Source organism: Salmo trutta, chromosome 31 (assembly GCF_901001165.1).
Source record: "Salmo trutta chromosome 31, fSalTru1.1, whole genome shotgun sequence".
NCBI classification, from domain to species: Eukaryota; Metazoa; Chordata; class Actinopteri; order Salmoniformes; family Salmonidae; genus Salmo; species Salmo trutta.
In genome coordinates this window covers 2,801,333-2,807,626 of record NC_042987.1, presented here as the reverse complement: position 1 = coordinate 2,807,626, position 6,294 = coordinate 2,801,333, and the positions used below count along the sequence as shown (strand labels likewise).

The following is a 6,294-nucleotide window of genomic DNA, read 5'->3' as shown; positions in this document are numbered from 1 at the left end:
TTAAAAAAACGGATTAAACAACATCTCATGACTGTGACTATGGGGTGACACACAAAAACAATATTTTTTGTTTTGTTGTTTGTATTATTTTTGTTGTGGTATTGTTTGAATATCTTATTTTACATTTGTGTGACTGTCCTTGTTTATCAGTTTTTTGTTACTTGTCATGTTTTGTGTTTTTGTGGACCCCTGGAAGAGTAGCTGCTGCTTCTGCAAAAGCTAATGTGAATCCAAAAAATCTGTCAATAGCCCCACTTTCTGTCTCCGCAATATTGCATTCCCCCATCCACTCCTGTAACATCCATGAAGGGAAGAAGAGAAGAGAGGAAGGGAAACAGCTTTGTGGAATAAAATGCAGCCATAGAGAATCAGTAAATAAGCACACTCTCCTCCTCCGATCCAGACAGTTGGGACTAAACTAACAGAGCAGGTGTAAGCCACAACAGTTCAGAGTGTTCTTATCTATTAGCTCTCATGGTGTTGACATCATCTCATCTCCGAATGGGACAGATCGACACTAATGTCTAAGCCGCCATATGCTGCCTAGGGCCAACCCTGACAGGGAACATACATTAGTCAACATATGCCTCAAGGTTGCCACTTCACTTTACCCTAGCGTAGCCATGGATACCTGGCAGCTCAGGGAAAACTGGACAAGTAAATAAATGAATGGGCAGTTAGGCGCAGTTTTGAGAATCAGATGGGACACGTTCCCAAACTGTGCCTATGTTAGTGTTTTTTCAATTGTGTGTTTGTTCAATGAGTGGACAGTCATTTACAGCAGACACACAGTAGTACTAAATGTTCATACAACACACTAACCTCAATAACAGTCAAGCAATCAACATGAAAATACTTTATTACATTTTCAAGTGATAAGTAGCTAGATCTTTTTGAAAGTCCATTCTGTTTCAGATATCACAGGTTCCCACACAATCTTTACCTTCATCTCTTTCTCCTCCTCCTGTAGCAACTTTTTATATATCCCTCTTCATCATCATCATCATCATCATCACTGTTAGTTCTCTTTTCCCTCTCCTGCTCATCATCCTCTTCCTGCCACTCTATTGCCATCAGCTTCTGGAACACCTCAAACTTCTCCAGCGTTGCCATGGCGATGTCGGTGAGGTAGGTTTCTTCGGCGATGGCGAGGATATCGTTAAGTTTGGGGTTGATGATGAGGGTCTGGCCGTTCTTGACGTGGGTCTGGTACTGCCCCTAGTGCTCCAGGAAGCAGTGTCAATAGCATACCGCCGCCATGGTTACCCAGAACAGCTTGGACTTCACCATCTCTGTCTGCTTGAGCCCCATGCGGAAGTAGGTGTACTGCCGAGAGGGATGGGGAAAACAGGTGTAAGAAGAGAAAGAAAACTAATGTCAAATATTTGACATAAAGGACAAACATACTCAAAAACATATAGGCTTAATGATCAGCAAAATTAGTAGTTGTCTTGCAGCTAAAGCATCAACCAATATATTTACTATATCTTTACTGCATTGAGAATACAAAGTCTCCTTTCAATTGCCTTGTCTTTTTTTATCTTACTCTTCTACTCCATCATTATAATTCCCAGTGAGTCTGACTTGAAAAAGCCTTGTAGCCCAAATTTGCTTTCAATCCCATTCAAATATTTTATCTTACTCCCAACTCCCAGTGAGTGTGACCTCTGACCTGGAACTTGTACTCCAGCTCTCCCAGGTCATCCTGCACCATGGCTGGAGAGTCTCTGAAGAGGTCAGTGATTGCTGGACAGTGAAGGCGCACTTCTCTCTGAGAAACCTGGCCACTGTGTTAACCCTCCTCAGAGGAAGGGTCAGGATCTGGGGGTAGTGGCTCACCACCCGCTGCAGATTGCCTGGAGAGAAAGTGACACACAGGGGAGATTGTGTTAGAGAGCATCCATGGAAAATGGGTGGAAGATGTTATGCACATACACATCCAATAGCTTTGTGAATAAATACAATAAATAACACTTAAACCACTATGATCCAGCTCTAGGCCTATCTCAAACTGTGATGTGGTAACAACACCCTCAACCTGTATAACCTGAGACTATACAATTGTAATACCCTTGTTTGAACCAAGTATTGAGTTTGTTATAATTAATTGGTATTATATTTAAAAGATGATTGAATTGCTCCTAAACTGTAATGTTGTTAATGCATTATGCTTTTTGAAGAAATATTTATTTAATGTATTAGTGAATAGTTTGGTTTACTTTGAAGTTTTAAGTTTTGACCAATAAGGTCACTTGTTAAGCTGTGGCCAATGGGAGTTGACCTGGTTAACGGGAGGCCTGGGAAAAAGAGAGGGAAAGAGACATTGGTAGAAGGATGGACTTTTTACCTTAGGACCGTTGGTGAAGAAAAATTATAAAAGAAGACGACAGAACTGGAACAAAACCCATACCTACAAAGACATGAAGGGAAATATATATTTAATTTTATAACAGTTGTAATTTTGTTAAAACTTAGTAAAGACTGAAGCTACCGTCTCGTCGTGGAGGTATTTGCCAGCCTTGAGGTTAGCCTAGCATCGTGTGACACCGGGAGATAATTGCTTGGGAAGCTTAACAAGTTCATGTTCCCATGGGATATCGGTTACGGCTAAGGAGTACTGTCTGCATGGGTAGCTGTGCTTGCCTTGGACTTTGTGAGGAAACCTGCATGGAACTGCCATACTTCGCTGAGGGAATATCTACTAAGTAGTGAGTAACCCCAACGTGAGGTGCTTCTGGATATTTTTGGGTGTCATCATTTTTTTTATAGCTCCAACGCGCGCCAACGGTTTATTTAAGCAAACTTGAAATAATTTGGACACGGTTGTGCACGACTCATTGGGGTTTATTAATTTTTATTACTTTTGATGTTGTGTCTGAAAATGCATTTGTGTTTGAAAATGTTTTAATACACATATGGAACCTTATGTATGTTGCCTTGGTGGAGTCATTGATTGTTTCAATTTAATTTAATGCATGGGATAGTTTATCCTGATTCTATAACAGAAACCTATAATCATTTCATCTGAAGTTAATACCCTATTGTCATAAACCTAGATGGTTTACAATAGGAATTCTTATTGGAGATGTCCTTCTCACCTAACATCCCATGCTGTTGAGACACTCTACATAAGTTAATATTGTGAGAGTCATATTCGAGCCTGGTGAGAGGGTTACACAATGCAAAGAGAGGTTCATCCTCTCACCTTCAAGCAGCCCTAGTCTCCTCATGTTGTCCATACGTTGCTGCAGCTGAGTGCCCTTCACATAGAACAACTCTGGACACTTCTCCAACACACTAGATGAGAATAGAGCCATGAGAGCCATGGGAATAGAAGAGGCATGTTCACTCTGCCCTCCTCGACGCTTGGTTGCTGCCTCTAAGAGTTGATCTACCTGGTTGTCTGTGAAGCCCATGTCGAGGAGAGCTTGCAAGGATAGCTCCCTGCCCGGCCGCAGTTGGTGCTGTGACAGGTCAGTATGCTGATGCTGGGTGCTAGTCTGGTTGTTGGTAGAAAAGTCTGCATGTTGTGAAAACCGGTTGTCACACATTGTGTCTCCCAAGAACGGTTCTTAGATTCAAGACAGGGCAGGTTGCATATATATATATATATATTTTTTTTATAACTAAGCAAAGATAGACTACAGCCTGTCGTTTCAATTGGGAACAAATGAGCCATAGTGGGCAGAACAAGCAAGTAGGTGGGTAGAGCCAAGCACAGTTCTAGCGACATTTGCATATTTCCATTGGGGAACGCCTACGCTGTGAAGTGCACGTGTGCAATAACTCAATTCGCCTTTGCACTCCTTCTAAACAACACCATTTTTTGAAACTCTGGCAAAGGGTAAAGAATACAACACTTAGTCCACTCTGCTCGTAACATTTTAGTTTTGAGAGCAGTAAACTGTATTGAGATCAAATGTTTCATTGATGAGTAAATTAACAGAATGTCAGCCAAAATCCATCTCATTCCATATTCTCCCACTGCAGGCCACTGGGCTTCCTCTCACGACTATATTTGGTAGTGAGTGGGAATGCCAACCGGATGCTTCACATTTATACATCTGGTGAAATATCGGTCTTATTATTCTATCTATGCCCTTACCGTTTTAAATATAAACTTCAATTGGGTGACATTAGAGTTGGGAAGTCCCAAGGATCCTGTTTGGACTACCCCCTAGCATATCGGAACCTGTTCCAGTCGTATATTTGTGATTTTGTTGAAAATAGTACAATATAAACACTTAGCTAGTTTTCAATAATAATCTACGCATTCACCTGCAAGTAGGGGATCAGAATATATACAGTACCAGTCAAAAGTTTGGACACACCTACTCATTCCAGGTTTTTTCTTTATTTTACTATTTTCTACATTGTAGAATAATAGTGAAGACATCAAAACTATGAAATAACACATATGGAATAATGTAGTAACCAAAAAGAGTGTTCAACAAATCAAAATATGTTATATTTGAGATTCTTCAAAGTTGCCACCCTTTACCCTGATGACAGCTTTGCACACTCTTGGTATTCTCTCAACCAGCTTTACCTGGAATTATTTTCCAACAGTCTTAAAGGAGTTCCCACATATGCTGAGCACTTGTTGGCTGCTTTTACTTAACTCTGCGGTCCAACTCTTCCCAAACCATCTCAATTGGGTTGAGGTCAGGTGATTGTGGAGGCCAGGTCATCTGATGCATCACTCCATCACTCTCCTTCTTGGTTAAATAGCCCTTACACAGCCTGGAGGTGTGTTGGGTCAGTGTCCTGTTGAAAAACAAATGATAGTCCCACTAAACGTAAACCAGATGGGATGGCGTATCGCTGCAGTTTGCTGTGGTAGCCATGCTAGTTAAGTGTGCCTTGAATTCTAAATGAATCACAGACAGTGTCACCAGAAAAGCACCATCACACCTTCCCCTCAATGCTTCACGGTGGGAACAACACATGTGGAGATCATCCGTTCACCTACTCTGCATCTCAAAATGGCACGGCGGTTGAAACCAAAAATCTGAAATTTGGACTCATCAGACCAAAGGACAGATTTCCGGCTACCCGGATAAAGCACTAAATAAACTTCAGTTAGTGCTAAATACGGCTGCTAGAGTCCTGACTAGAACCAAAAAATTGGATCATATTACTCCAGTGCTAGCCTCCCTACACTGGCTTCCCTACCCACGGTTCAAACTATTCAACAGCCAGTGAAAAATCAGAGCGCCAAATTAAAATCAACAAAATGTCATAATTCAAAGTTCTCAAAAATATGATTATTTTACACCATTTTAAAGGTACACTTCTCCTTAATGTAACCAAATTGTCCGATTTCAAAAAGGCTTTACGGCGAAAGCATAAAGTTAGATTATGTTAGGACAGGTACAACACAAGAAAAACCACACAGCCATTTTCCAAGCAGGAGAGGGGTCACAAATACCAGAAATTCAGCTAAAATTAAGTACTAACCTTTGACGATCTTCATCAGATGACACTCCTAGTACTCAATGTTAGACAATACATGTATGTTTTGTTCGATAAAGTTCACATTTATATCCAAAAACAGCATTTTACATTGGCGCGTGATGTTCAGAAAATATTTTTCCTCCAATAATCCAGGTGAATCAGCACAACAATTTACAAAAATACTCATCATAAACGTTGATAAAATATTAAACTGTTATTCAAAGAATTTTAGATAACCATCTCCTTTATGCAACCGTTGTGACAGATTTCAAAAAAGCTTCACGGGGAAAGCACACTTTGCAATAGTCTGAGTACGGCGCTCAGAAACATACACTAGGCAATACAGATACCCGCCATTTTGGAGTCATTTAAAATCATAAATAGCATTATAAATATTCACTTACCTTTGATGATCTTCATCAGAAGGCACTTCTAGGAATCCCAGGTCCACAATAAATGTTGTTTTGTTCGATAAAGTCCATAATTTTTGTCCAAATACCTCCTTGTTGTTTGCGCGTTCAGTAAGCTACTCCAAATGTAGGAAGCGCGCCCAAATTTCACGACAAAAAGTTTTTAAAAAAAGTTCTATTTACGTTCGTTGAAACATGTCAAACGTTGTATAGCATCAATCTTTAGGGGCTTTTTAACATAGAACTTCAATAATATTCCAACCAGACGATTCCAATGTCTTGAAAAACGTTTTGGAACACAGCTACCTCAGCACGTAGCGCCAATGAACTCATGTCCTTCCCTGAGTCACCAAATCCCCGGCCTTCTTGTTCGCTCTCTGTTCACTGCAAAAGCCTGAAACTGGGTTCTAAAGACTGTTGACATCTA

At 40.5% G+C, this 6,294-nt stretch overlaps 1 pseudogene; it reads right to left on the bottom strand.

Moving 5' to 3' along the window:
* Nucleotides 1-843: 843 nt before the first annotated feature.
* Nucleotides 844-3,551, bottom strand: LOC115169152 (transcription termination factor 4, mitochondrial-like; annotated as a pseudogene).
* Between the last annotated feature and the right edge of the window lie 2,743 nt (nucleotides 3,552-6,294).